Source organism: Tupaia chinensis, unplaced genomic scaffold (assembly GCF_000334495.1).
Source record: "Tupaia chinensis unplaced genomic scaffold, TupChi_1.0 Scaffold148626_1, whole genome shotgun sequence".
Lineage (NCBI taxonomy): Eukaryota > Metazoa > Chordata > Mammalia > Scandentia > Tupaiidae > Tupaia > Tupaia belangeri.
In genome coordinates this window covers 1,283,061-1,298,282 of record NW_006208475.1, presented here as the reverse complement: position 1 = coordinate 1,298,282, position 15,222 = coordinate 1,283,061, and the positions used below count along the sequence as shown (strand labels likewise).

Sequence of the window (15,222 nt, the reverse complement as noted above, 5' to 3'; positions counted from 1 at the left end):
GCCGCCAATTTTCTGGCTAGCGTTAACTTAAGGAAATAAAAGTACTGGCTTGGAAAGGATTTATGTGACGCAGGTACAGGAGGAAAAGCAGAAGGACTTCCACTCGACGCTCTGTCTTGGCTTGGCTGCAGTAGGTGGAAGATGACTCTTTGGCTATTTGAAGGCATTTATTTCTGTTTTGATATGAGGTCAGTGTTGGAACCAGGCCAGCACGGAGTTCTTATAGTTTAAAATCGATGGTCTTACGGATCAAAAGGGAGAGGGCAGATTAAATGAAAATGTTGCCCTGAATGCAGGTTTTATTGTTTGATTTTATTGTGATTTCCGTTTTTACTGGCATTTTCTCATGAAAACAAAAGCTAACAAGTGAGGATTTTGCAGATGGTTACGTGAGCAGCTAGCGAGTGGACAGCTCCCTTGTGTGGGAAAAATTCTAATGAGGATTCTTGGGTTCGTGCTAAGTTTAATATGGTTCTTTACGTGAGATTCATCGGCATGAACTCAGAGTAATAATGGTCAAAGAATGTCTCGCTCACGTAGAACAGATACTTCTGTGTTAGGGAAAACGTTTGAAAACGTTTTGTCCCGTTTAAGACTCATAGAAACTGTTTCAGGTGGCACATGGTTCCTTTGGTGACCGCTTCACATGAGGAGATCCGGTTGGAATGAGACCTGAAACCTCTTCTTTTCTCGGCTATTATTTGTTTTAATGGTTCTGAATCTTTTTAAAAATAAACAGGCTGTTTTATGTCCCCGACATTATTTTTCTAATCTTGTTTGGTAAATGTAGTTGTGTGTCACTTCGTAGCAGGGGTGCATGGTGGGAAACACAGTGCCGTCGTCCTGCACCTCATGGGGTACACTTACACACCGGGTGGTGGCCCCTGCAGACCTAGGCTAGGAGGTACATAACCTTCGGAATCGTACGGGGCCACCGTTGTGCATGTGACTGTCATTGACAGACATCTTTGTGATGCACATGACAACATGTGACTTCCTAAAAATATTCTTTTTATTTAACTTTATTTGTTTATTTATTTACATTTGACCAGAGAGGGACAGAGTGAGAGAGAGAGAGGGAGAGGGAAAGTGAGAAAAAAAGCCGCCAGGTCCAGGACTTGACTCATGGTCAGCCGTGTGGGAGTCCAGTGCCTCTAACCACCACGCCACCTGTTGGCACCCGTGTGATCTTAATTTATACACTTCTTTGCTTGAATTTTGACAGCAGAGTGTCAGCAAAAATACTTTGTTTTAATGAGTATTGAAGACTCTTCTTTGATATTAAAATCCACATTAACATCATGCAGTATATACTGCAACTTCGCTACGAGGCGTTTTATTTTCTAATACATTGGATCATCAAACAGTTTAGCTGATTACGGATAATACAGATTATACATACCTACAGACAGTAATTTAACTTCGATTAAGCCGATATGGTGTACACTAAAACTCAAGAGACCGAGAGGCAAGAAATTCCGTGTGGTTGTTATGTAAATAAATTTCTAGAATCAAGCCGTAGTTCATTACCAATAAAAGAAAAGTTGACGGTGTCATCTGAAATTTGGAGGTTTACTTTTTCACTGAATCTCCATGATAGCATTCCTGGTTAATATGTAAATTCTCTATCAGTAAAACAAAACATACATCATGCTTTTCCACTTTTAATTGTGGACGTCACACCTTCAGACACTTTGGTTCACTGCGTTGGTTAATTTTCTGACTCATGGGATTTGCAAGGAGATCCACTTGTGGCCTGAGGATGGGCTAGTTCCTAAGTTTGCTTTAGAAGCCAGGTCTACAGTGCAGGGACTGTAGCTGCTTTTATTGATTGCAAAATAGTTGCTGGATTGGGTCAAGTGGAGAGAAAGATTATCTACCTTTATGTAGTGCCTTTTTTTTTTTTTCCCCCAAGCAGAGGTTCCTCCATGCTGTGACCCATTGGGAAGTGGCGATTAGTTTTACATTGCCTGTGTACTTGCCCTGCTTAATTTAGATGTTTGGTGTGCTCGTTAAGAGGATTGCTGTGGTTTGGGGATTGTTTGGTGTCAAATATTTGATTGTGGCTTTAGAGTAAATCTGCCCGTTTATATTTCAATGGAAAATGTGGTTACTATCTTCTGAAAGAGAAGTTAGGGCACAATTTTAGTTTGGTTTATTTTTGGCCAGAGTTAACAGTGCTTTTGTGGTTGGTTTCTAAAAGTTCTATGCTGCCTTCCTGTGTGTCCTAATGACCGTAATGAATTAATTTAGAAAAATCTAGTAAATTCAAGCTGTCTGCCTAATAGGAGTCAGAGTTCTTTTCTTTTTCTTTCTTTTTTTTTTTTTTTTAAAGAGAGATTTTTGCTATAGGGCACTTGCTAGAGAGACAGAGAGAGAGAAAGAGGAACTGAAAGTGGGAAAACCCCCCTGGGGGATGACTACATCGCAGTCCCTCCTCTTCCATTCTCTTCTTGGGATCTTGAGCACACCCATGCACCCCGTGTGATTTTCAAGTGGCTGGGTCCGGGACTCAAAGCGTGGTTGGCCACGTGAGAGTCCAGTGCCTGAACCACAACGCCACCTGCTGGTCCTAGACAGTTTATTATTGCATCGTGTCTTTTGCTCTAAATCTGAGTAGTTCTAGGGCATTTCTGGGATGATCCAGGTGGCTTGCTCCGTCTCTGAGATACTAGAACCTCAGTGCAGTAGCCCCGGCCAGTGTGCACGATTGCAGCGTCAGCCAACCGTGGGTTCAGCGTTACTTGTTCCTGAGGTCTGTGCGGTGCGCTCAGGCCCGTAGGTGCTTCCTCCTCTTATCCTCACTTTCTTCACGACACAGGATAACTAGTGACGTGGTGTTTTCATCGTTAGGTGTTGGAAGTAATTAAATAATTAGCAGTGTGCAGAGGCTGGGCACATGTCGTGTAGTACTTGCCATTTCATAGAAGAGACGTCCGTATCTGTGGATTTTGCCCTGTGTTGTGGGGGGAGGGCCTGAGAACCCATTCTCTTACAGTATTGAGGGACGACTGTACTGTATGTTAGCTTTGTCTAGAAGGTGAAGGAGATCCCAAAGACAGCATTAGACGTGCCCTCCCATATTTACGTAGCAGACTGAATCTGTTCTTGATTTATTGGCAGAAATAGGAAATTAATAACTCACTAGGTAGTGGGAAGTGAAAATAAGTAGTACGTGAAAACTGCTACGTACTTATGGAATATGAATCGCAGATGGTATTCCAAATCCATATAATGGACTGAGCGTGTAAATTATTGTCAGGGTTAAATAGCCTCTATAAAACATGTGAATATAGGTGTTACAAAGCATTTAATCAAGCTTTGTTAAAATTATCATATGGTAGTTAACTAGAACTTTTTGGCCATCCTCAGGTTACATATGGGCCCGATCCAGGACTCGAACTGTGGTCAACTATGTGGGAGTCCCGCGACGTAACCATTACACCATGTGCCGGCCCTGTAAATTCATCCTTTTAAAGTGTGCAATTCAGCGATTTTCCAGCTTATTACAAAGTCGTTCAACCGTCACTGCTGTTACTTCCAAAATATTTTCATCACTCCCCCAAGAAAATCCTATACACGTTAACAGTTGTTTTCCATTATTCTCTTCGCTCACCCCTTAGCAACCAGTCATCAAGTTTTTGTTTCTGTGGATTTGTCTGTTTTGGACACCTCGCTTAAATTAGAATCATACAAGGTGTGGCCTTTTGTGTCTGGCTTCTTTCTCTTAGCATCGTGGAATCATTTACAGTGCTAGTCACAGAACTGGGTAGGGACAGGGAGGTTGACCATGTCACAGGAAGGAAGGAAGGTGAAGGAAGAGATCAGATGGAATTAGAGTCAGTAGACCTTGAGCATCCAAACGTGCAGCCCTGTGCTGATCTACTGGGTGATAAAAGTAGACCTTCTGGAAGAGTTGTTGGAGGTTCATGGCTTTGTTGATGGTTACGACTTTGAGTAGAAAGGCTAGTTATCTCCTTTTGATGGACAGAACTACTCAGTGAACTCTCTGAAAAGGAGTTGGAAAGTGGATTAATCTACTTTTGGCTGGTATGCTTTCAACTTTTCTTTCTTTCCCTTATAATTCTGTTTTAGTCTTATTCAACTATTTGTTGATGTTAACTTGACCAGAGAGGGATAGAGTGAGAGAAAGAAAGAGATGGAAAGTGAGAAAGCACCAGGTCTGGGACTCGAACCACGGCTGGCCATGTGGGAGTCAAGTGCCCTTAATCACCATGCCACCTGCTGACCCCTATCCACTTTTAGTCTTTTAGAGTGCAGTTCTCATTTCCGCTGCGTCTGTTTCTTGGGTTAGGGAGAGCTCCTGTCTCAAGGTGCCTGCCTTGTCCTTGTCCTGGTTTTTTTTAATGTGCCATAAAGCAACCGAGTTGACTTTGGAGAACTTTATAGACGAGAGAATAGGCTTCTCAATTTCCTTCATTCCTTAGTGTTTAATGTTTAAGGCGAGGGTAATTGGCTGGACAGCCACATTTTACTAACTGCTAACTGATTCCCTTTTCTCACTTATTTCATCAACAATCTATTCTCTTTTCCCCCTTTTCGTTGGTTTTTACTTTTACATTTTGCAGTAGGGTGTGTGCAGTTGCTGGAGAGAGAGAGAGGAGTAGGGTAAGTGAGGAAGCACCTGTGAGGGGAGTGAGAGGCCACAGCCCCTTCTCAGGCTCCTCAGGAGGGCGAGTGAGCTCACGGCCCCTATCAGACTTGTTTTTCAAACAGTCTGGTCTGGGACTCCACCTGCTCGTCGGCCCTCTGGGATCCAGGCGCCTAGACATCCACGCCACCTGCTGGCCCTCTACTTGTTTTTAAACTTTAGATTCTTTAGCTTAGAGGTTCTCACAGGACTTAAAGTTACTTTTTTGGGGGGAGAGGGAGGGTGGAGGTATTTGCTATAGCCACATGTGCTCGCCAGAAAGACAGAGAGACAGAAAATGAGAAATCATCCCCCCAGGAGGGTTGGCTACATCGCAATCCCTTCTCCTCCATTCTCCCCTCAGGATCTTGGGCACGCATGCACACGCGCCTGGCATGAGGTCAGCTACATGGGAGTCCAGCGACATAGCCATGACGCCAACTGCAGGTCCCCATATCTTGCTTGATTCATTGCTGTAGACTCCGACAGGGCTCTCTCTTTGCCTCTAACCTTCTATATAGCCTTTTTGCTTGTTTTTGTAAACTGAGAAAGAGAGAGAGAGAGGAAAGTGAGAAAGGACTCCCTAGGGGGAGATGGCCACACTGCACCCTCATTTCTATTTTCTTGGGATTTGGGGCATGCACTTACACACACTGGCATGTCTTTCAAGCTCGATTTGGGACTCGAACCAAGCAGTTGGCCATGTACAGTTCAGCCACTGATCACCAGGTACCAGCTGGCCCTAGTGTATTCTTTTTCTGTTTGTTTGTTTGTTTGTTTGGAGAGGTTTTTGCTCTAGGGCACGTGCACTCGCCAGAAGGACACAGAGAGAGAGAGAGAGACAGACAGGCAAACAGACAGACAGACAGACAGAAAGAGAGAAGTCACCCCCTGGGGGGATGGCCACACCGCAATCCCTTCTCCTCCATTCTCCTCTTGGGATCTTGGGCACGCATGCACATGCACCCGGCGTGAGTTTAAGCCACCGGGTCCGGGACCCCAACTGTTGCCGCCTACATGGGAGTCCAGCGACATAGCCATTATGCTAACTGCTGGCTCTTCCCCCACCTTTTTTTTTAACTCTTGCTGTTTCTTCCCTGGTACTTAATACCTTATGACACCTCATGTGTGCGTGTGTGTGCGCTCGCTCATTAGAATGTGCGTCTCTACAGGCCGATACTTGAGCAGTGCCCAGGACGTCGTAAGTGTCCAGCGAGTTGCACTTTGATTTTTTATCGGCGTCCGAACATTTTTAACCCCCTAGGAGCCTCATGCACAGTCCGTTCCTGAGTATGGGCGTGCGGAAAGTTCAGTGCGATCGGAGATGACTCTAACACAGGTAGAGTGGATTGTACTAGAAGCGGTTATGTCCATCCTGTTCTTCAGCGGAGATGTAACAACTTCGTTTAGGGTTTTGCCCCAGGGGTGCGTACTCCCGGGGAGAGAGATGAGGGGAAGTGAGAATCATCCCTCCAGGGGGCATGGCCACAGCTCGGGCTCTTGGCCATTCTCTTCTGGGATTTCAGGCACGCATGCACACGTGCCTGGTATGTTTTTCAGGCCGCTAGGATCCGGGCTCGAACCCTGGAGTCAGCTATGTGGAATCTCGTGTCGTAACCGACGTACCATCTGCCGGCCCCCCATAATCACACGTTTTAATTTTGTGTTGTCTGGTATAGACACTAATGGTCCCCAAAGCCATAATGCACGTTGAAACAGAAAGATACCATCTTATGGAAACGCATTTTAAATTTTGACTACAATTTTCTTTGCTTCTTGCAAATACATTTGTTTCAGGAATGACAGCTGTCATCCTTTTACCAAGCTCTTTATTATTCCACGATCATTTTATTTTATCGACAGCGTGGACTGCTTTGCAGACGGATGTGGGGATCCTTGAAACAGTGCTTTCCAGCCTTTGTAGCGCTCAAGCCTTTCTGCCGCGGAAAGTTTAAGTTCCCATTAAAGCGGCATTAGGTTAATAAACGGGGTATATGAATAGTCAGGGGCGCCTTGTCTTTTATAACTTGCCATAACCACTTAGCTTCAAAATAGTGCTGAGCAGGAATATCATTAAAAGGAGCAAATAGGTGTTGAAGTTAAAGGAAATTGCAAAGAAAATCTTCAGAGGGTACTAGCCTCGTTTTTTTGTTTTGTTTTGTTTTGTTTTGCTGAATGGATCACTCGCTGCAGTGGACAGTAATATGCACAGTTTAATATTAATATTAGGACTGTAGATCTCGGGTCGCATGTTTTATCTTGCACGCTCGTACAGTTCCGTAACAGCAAATATCACAGTATGTCTTTCTGGATGTGTTCAATCTCTGAGCAGTTTTCTACCTGACCCCAGACACCGGACCCTCACTGAGCATCCTACTCTCTCACCCACAGCTTCTTCCTGATTCTTCTTTTGTATTTAATGTTCTGAGTCTTCTTTAGAGAGCAACCTGTGTTTGTTCTTTACAGTAGTAGCTCTAATTAAGAGGTGGATCTGTCGTTAGGTATAATGCAGTCGTACAGTCCAGCCCACAGTCGTTCCACTGTCCGTCCAGGCGTAATCATTTTGTTGAGCTCACTGCTTTTCTTCTCTCAAGCCTTGGCTAGCCTAATTGAACTTCTGAAATCCGAAATCAGTCGTCTACAACTAGTATTTCTTTTTTCTTGGCCTTAGGGCTTCAATAATGAAAATTTCCAAGTAGTTCTTTTTAAAATACTGAAATATAATAGGCGGCAGCTTTTATTCAACTTAATGCCAATTAAGAGAATATCTTACCTTTTATATGAAAATGATGCAGCCTCAGGATCTTTCTTAAGCCTACATTATTCATTCATTTTCACTGATATTTCAGCTGCCTTTGCCAATAAGTGGCACAGCAAGGATGATTTTTATCTTTCCAACTACAGAGGGTTTTTGCTTGTTTTTGTTTGTTTGTTTGTTTTTTAAGAGTAATATGCTTAGTTTTTTTTTTTTTTTTTTTTTTTTTTAGAAAAACAAGAACAGAGATTTTTTTTTTTTTAAGGATTCTACTGTAGGATATGTACATTCACTACAAAGAGAGGGAGAGTGAGAAATCACCCCCCAGGGGTTGACCATGCCACAGTCCTTTCCTTCCCTCTCATCTTGGGATTTTGGGTACTTACGCATACGTTCCTGGCATGATTTTCCAGGGGCTGAGTCTGAGATTAGAACCGTGAAGTCAGCTCTGTGGCATCCAGCACCTTAACCACTATGCCATCTGCTGACCCAGGAGAAACTTTTAAACTGAGTATGCCTCCTGCAGAAAATTGAAGCAAGACTACACGATCTTTAATTATGTTTTTACCATATGTCGGCAAATCCATATTTGCATATATTCATTGCACATAAAGATAGGTGAGCGTCCAGCATTGTGTTCACTTCACTTTGTAATATATGTTCCTTTAACAGGTTACATGTGTCTTTGTGCAGTCAGCTTTTCAGTATTTGCGTTCATTAGCCTTCTTAATGAAGATTTTTACAGTCAGAGTGGAAGAAGGCCAACTTTTTATTGTTAGTGTGGCAGCGTAATTAACTATACAAGGTTTGTTTATTATAGCTGAGTACCAGAACAATGCTTCAAAGAGGAAAACATACAGAGAAGATTAGTCAGTAACAGCAGTGTGTGAGGCTGGGCCATGGCGCCGCCGCCTTCACGGTGGTTCTAATTCGTAAGCACATGCTTACATTTCTCAGATAATAGGAACTAAAATGTCTAATCTGAATTGCTATTTCTATGGCCCTGTTAAAAGAAAATAATGGAACTTTTTCTTGGATCAATGACTGTGTTGGAAAAGTGTTACGTGTATGCTTTGGTTCTCAAAGACTTTGAGTTCCTTTTACAAACTGTTTAAGAGGTAGTGAAAACTCATTCTAAGTTACAAATTTTATGTATGATTTGCTGAGTCGAATGTGAAGAAAACGGCCCGTTGCACTAATTAATAATAGGATGAAAAAGTGTACGGGTCAGTACCGTGCAGAGAACACCGAGCTTCGTTGGCCTCACCTTTTCTGGAAAGGTCTTGATTTCGGATACTCCTTCTAGTTTTCTTTTATGCAGATACTTTATAAATCATAATATTTGGATCTACTTATTATGGTCTAGTAACTGTGGTTCCCTAGTATCTTAGGCACCGTGAGGATACACACACAAAGATGGGAAAAGGTACCACGATTACAGTAAGTTACATGAGCGTGGAGGGTCACAGCGGAAGAACCCTTACTCACTGGCCAGTAAAAAACTTACAGAGGCAATGTCGAATTCTCGTATTTGATAGGCATATGCTGAATATTGTCAAAGCACCATTTATTCAATCTCACAGCATTGTTCTCACCCTCATTTTACAGTCGGGGAGATTGAATCTGAGTGCAAAATTCAAATCTAAATTCTAAACCCCATTTTCTTCCTGTTAAATCATTATAAATGACTAGAAACCCTCAAAGGACATGATTTCTTAAAGCCTAACTGAATTGGTGCAGAGTCTTGAATATTTATTTTAATTAAATACTGCAGAATAATATCTTATAGACCTTATTTCATTCTTTTTTTTACTTTTCAGATTTTTACCATATGGCGTGTGAGCTCACTGAGAGACAAAGAAAGAGATAGACAGACAGACAGACACAGGCAGAAGGAAAGTGAGAAATCACCCCCATCCCAGGGGAGACAGCCATGCCTCAGTCCCTTCTTTTTTCTTCTCCTGGATTTTTGAGCACATAGGTACAAGTACCAGGTGTGATTTTCAAGCCACCAGGTCTGGAACTCAGGCCACAATTGGCCGTGTGGGAGTCCAGCACCTTAACCACTACGCCACCTGCTGACCCCAATCTCCTTTCTTTTTTTCTTTCTTCTTTTTTCTTTTTTTTTTTTTAGCATTTTTTTAATTTTTAAAAATTTATTTATTATCATCATAATCTTGTTTATATTACATTGAATCGCATTTAACTTTACAGTACATTACATTTCTTTTCCCAGAAGGAAAAGACAGAGTCAATACAGAGAAAATACAGAGTCAATACAGAGATATTAAAGTCCCCACTTCATTATCCAATATCTTTTCATTGTTTTTCCTGATCATTATTATTATCATTCCAGTTTTTTTTTTTTAACCAGTCAATCACTATTTCTCATTTTGCTTGTGAAAAGACTTTACCCAACATGAAATACTTCTCAGACCAGTCCAGTTGAGGATACTATACACATCATCATCAACAGGCTGATTTAAAAGGCACTCAAAGGTAATTCTGAGCATGTACAATTTTGGCCTTCTATAAAGTGACTTTAAAACCTAATTCTGGAATAAGATGTGACTCCGCTACACTATTGCATGAATTAAAAATGAACAAGATTAATAGAGTTGAAGCCAAATGGAAATATTTGAGAATCAATGTCTTTGAAATACAGCAGCTATATTTAGTAAGATGTGTGTGGAGAAATAACTCATTAATCAAATGATTTTCTTTAAAAGCTGCTTAGTATAGATTCCAGATTCTTAAAATGTTCAGTTCTGGGGACCAGCAGGTGGCAAAATTGTTACATAGCTGAACTTTCACATCCAGCAGTTCGAGTCCAGGACCCGGAGGCCTGGAACTCACTCTGGACACGTGTGCGTGCGTGTCTAAAATCCCAAGGGGAGAATGAAGGAGAAGGGATTGTGGCGTGGCCGAATCCTCGGGGGTGATTTCCTACTTTCTGTTTCTCTGTCTCTCCAGTGAGCACACGCACCCTAAAGCAAAAATCTCTCTTCACAATTTTTTGTTTTGGTTCTGAGAACAAGTGGGAAGCAAGGATTTGATTCAGGATAAATGTAGTTAAATTAGCTAAAGATGAGCCATTCGAGTAACTTTAAAAGTAAACGTGGGAGAGTGGGGTGTCCCATTTCTGAGCAGGAACTTTAGTAGCACAAGCAACAAGAGAGAATTGAAAACGGGCGATGATGAGAAAGGCAGAGGAGGGTTTTATTCAGAAATGCGCCCAGTGCCACGCTGTGGGAGAGGGAGGCGAGCACAAGCCTGGCCCTCGTCTCCATGGTCTGTCTGGGCAGAAGACAGGTCAGGCCCCTGGATTCTCCTACACAGGTGCCAGTGGGAACAAAGGCATTGCCTGGGGAGAGGCACACCTAAGTTTGGAGAGTCCCAAGTACATCTCTCGAACAGAAATGGTCTTTGCTGGCATTAACGGATCAGAAAGGGGCCAGCAGTTAGCGTAATGGCTATGTCTCTGGACTCCCATGTAGTCAACCGAGGTTTGAGTCCTGGACCCGGTGGCTTAAATTCACACCAGGCGCGTGTGCGTGCGTGCCCAAGATCCCAAGAAGAGAATGGAGGAGAAGGGACTGTGGCATGGCCATCCCCCCTGGGGGGCTGTTTCTCTCTTTCCATCTCTCTGTCTCTGTCATGGTAGCTGATAAATGATATGTCATGCTCTGATCCAAGTGGTTTGCATGTCATCTGTTTTTGTTTTGTTTTGTTTTGTTTTAAGAGACATGGTCCCGACTGTGTCACCCAAGCCGGTCGCAAACTCCAGACCCTCCTGCTTTAGCCTTCCAGGTGGCCGCAGTTACAGGCCCGTGGGACCACACCTAACTGGTCTGCTTGCTTTACCCCCTTAATCTAGGTGTGTAGGTAGTCACTGCTCTGGCGTGTTTCTCAAGGTGCCAGGTCTGGGACTCGAACTATGGAGTCAGCCGTAGGATCCGGCCACCTTACCCACTGCACCACCTGGCTGTCCCCCCTCATTTCTAACTTTTTATCAAATGAAATAATCAGAAATTGGTCCTATATTTTAGTGTAATTCCTTCTTATTTTAAAATTTAAAGCTGATTTCTTTCTTTCATGAGTAAGTGAAAGAGAAACAGTTACTTCCAACAAGATCTTCACCCTGGGATCCACCCCCCAGCTGCCCCAGACTGTGGGCACGGGTGCTCTTAGTACATTCAGGGAGGTGTGTGGGTGCTCTCAGAACCTTCTCGTGTGGGTCCGCCTTGCAGCCTCCGCTCTCAGAGTTTATCCATCTTTAGAAGTTGCAGGCTAGGAAAAGCATCTCTGCATCGCTTATCAAACTCTGTTGGACACATCCTCTCCGAGGACATTAAAGTGTAAGTATTCACATGATAAATTCTTCAAGATTCTGGTTTTGAGAAGCGCTTCTCTCCCTGTGATCGGAAGTACTTCCTTCTATCAGCTGCTGAGAACTATGTAGGCTGTGGTGTTTTCTGTTGCTTGCTCTGGCTGCAAGAAGCTCGGCGTTACATATTTCATTTTAGTGGCAGTCGCTTACTTTGCCTTGTGGTAAGGATCGTTTGTTCTCCAGGTCTCCGTGGCAGTAGTTTCGAATCCCTGTCTGCATCAGCTTCTGGGAGGTCATGAACCTCTGAACTGACAGGGAAAGTTGTTGGTGTGCGGTGGGATTCGGGAGGAGTGTCCAGGGCTTTTCTCCGGTTGCAGAGAACTCCTCTCAGCCCCTTTCAGAAAGATAAAGAACCATTATTCTCTGGTTAGCTTTTTATTTTATATTTTAATGGACTGATTGTATAGAGTCTCTTATTCCAAGCCTGTAATGTGCTCTTGGCCAGTAATTGGGCTGTAAATCATACTTTTATACTAACATCGTCACCCTGTTTCTTAGTTTTGTCAGAACGTGAAAAAGCAGACTTCCTAATTTTAAAAACACTGTGTTGGAAACTTATTGTAAATAGGAAATAGGTCATGTGTTCCTTAAATAGGTACATTATTGGTAATGCGATTACTTAAATAGGTATGTTATTTGTAAGGTGATTCATCATTAACTTACATTTGGGATTAATATATTCAAGCCATAAAATCTGTATATAAAAACAATATTCCTTTGTCTTGTGGGTAAACAATACATGATTATAAAGTCATCTCCCTGGGCTACTTAGGACATGGGGTAGGGTTGCCAGCGTTGCTGGCCACGCCCTGTTCTCCTGTAGGTAAATGGCCTCTCACGCTAGTGGAGAATGAACAGGTGCCACTGACTTTACTCAGATGAACGGCCACACTTGTCATTTGAATTCGGTTGTTACAGGTCTCAACCCAAATGTCCCTATTGCATGTATTAATATCTTTTTATTAATCTTAGGCTTTTTGGCCTAATTGACTGTTTTCTTATGACAAACAAAAATTTAAATTGCTAAAACTGCAGAAGAGGAATAAAGCGATCCATTTTTCCCCATGTGACACCTTGGTCGCTTTAATTTATGCGTCATATATAAGTACATATTGTTGTGTTGAGTCGATGGCTAAGGAACTACCCAGCCGCCATAGTAAAAGCAGTTGAGGGCATGGTAAAGGTTCTGGAGACCACGTGACTGACTCAGAGTTCAAATCCTCAACTGGGCGGTCTGAAAAACATGTCGGGCCCATGTGCGTGCATGCCCCAAATCTCAAGCAGAGAATGGCGGAGAAGGAATTACGGCATGGCCATGTCCTATCGGGGATGATTTTTCTCTTCTTCTCTGTTTTTAGCTCCAAGATCTCATGTGCACTATGGCAAAAAAAACTCTTAGGAAAAAAAAGCAAAAGAAAAAGGGATTGAGTCTGTGAATTGTACAGTGGTATAAATTGTAGTAAATTATTTAGCAGTTCTTAGCTCCACACTTAAAAAGCACTGTAAGAGACCCCAAGGGTCGTGGCTTACAAAAATGAACAATGCTGTGTTCCGCAGGCTGTGCGTACGAAAGAACTCGGATGCCTTAACCACGGCATTAAAACTTGGTTCGCCAACCAAAACAGATTTTCTTAAACTGTATGCTTTAAATTCCCACAACAGAAATAAAAAACAAACCCAAACCAAAGCTGCCAGCATTGTCTTGTCCTTCGTTGTAGAGCGTCTGTTACTTTCGTGTCTAAACTGCTTAGCTAGCTTTTTAAAAAGACTAGATTACGATATTAGCTAGCATTTCTAAATTCTATCTTTTAATTAATAATATCGACGTAAGAAGCATTTATTACATGGTTAGCCTGTGAGCGCTACTGAAGTGGGTTCTATGAGGGCATGAAGAAAAGGCATAATATGCCTTATCTGTAAGTTAAAGGATGCAAAATAGAAGAAAAAGAAAAGGAAAACAAAGATTCAGAGGGTGACTTCTAGAAATATCAGAGGAAATTGTTAAAAAAAAAACAGTTCGACCAGATAAAGTTGCACACTAACATATTGGGGGAAGAAGGAGGACAAGATCTCTAAAAAGGGGCAGGTAAGCCAGAAAAACGTGTTGAGAGCGAGAGAGGATGACAGACCGGGAAGAGAACCGTGATGACTGGACAGGTACACGGGCCTTGTGCAGTGTCCTCAGAGAAGGAAATATGGCCCCCGACCAGGCCCTTGGAGAAGGTTCGACCTCGCTGTTAACCCAGGAGATGTCATTTAAAGCAGGAAGGAATTAGAGGCCGCGCTGCCCAAACTGTGGCGATTTTCAGAGGAAACCTACAGCTCTGAAGGGAAAGCGTGTCGGCCCTGTTCATTCATGACCTTTCATTCAGCAGTTTAACATAAGGGGCATTCTAGCTCACGGGAAGTGATGAAAAATGTGGACTCTTACCTGTAACAGCGGAAGTGTGGGAACGGACAGTGTTAATAGGCAGAGAAGTGGCTACGTGAATTATGGTTGACCCATGCACGGGATGGTTTTGTTTCTGGTACAAGTCAGCGGGCAGCTATCTAGTAACATGAGAAGATACAGGTAAGGAAGAGTGGGCTGTGTGTATGTAACCTAGGATTATGCATGCGTAAAATGTAAATGCAAATGAAACACCCCGGAAAGAGGATTTGCAATTCTCTGATTAGGGGAATGAGATTAAAAAAGGTGATGACCTTTCCTCTTTCCTGGTCTCTCTGAAATAGTGTTATATTCATTTTTTGAGAGTTTTTTGGTTTGTTTTTTTTGATATAGGGTGTGTGCATATAAGACAGAGAGACAGAGAGAAATCACCCCCTTGGGGGGATGGCCATGTCCCTTCTCCTCCATTCTCTTGGAGATTTGGGGCACTCATGCGTGTGCACCTGGGGTGAGTTTGAAGCTGCCAGGTCTGGGACTGGAACTGCTCTCAGCCACTTTGGAGTCCAGCACCGTAACCACTACAACACCTGCTGGCCCCTTAAATTCATTTTAAGTATTGATTTATATTTTTGTGATAATCTAGTTGTTCTCAAGGAACTGCTGATCTAGTAGGGCAGACATGCAGTAAAAAGAAATATACTGTTGACATGGGAGTGAGCTAGCCAGATGTTCTGGGAAGACCCTTAAGTCCAGGTTTTTATTGTATGGAGTGCTTGTAAAGTCCCCAGCATGTATCGGGTGTGGGGAAGGAGTGAGGACGAATAACTTGGTTCTTACTCCCAGGAAACTGCTGCGTTGCCATAACTCCCCTCTGAAACGGATCCTGGTCCACTCTAAATGCTGCAGCTGATGTCTGCACGCAGAGTGACTTACAACCAGGGACAGAAAGGTCATTTTGACTGAGGGATGCTGGGTCTGTCTTGGGTGTAGGGCATATCTGTTTGCTCGTTACTTCTAGAAATGCAAGTAGGGGTTTG

The 15,222-nt window shown here is 43.0% G+C and overlaps 1 protein-coding gene across 1 annotated transcript in view; it reads left to right on the top strand.

Moving 5' to 3' along the window:
- Positions 1 to 15,222, top strand: part of LOC102499793 (ubiquitin-conjugating enzyme E2 E2-like) — a 228,494-nt gene that overhangs the window by 16,236 nt on the left and 197,036 nt on the right.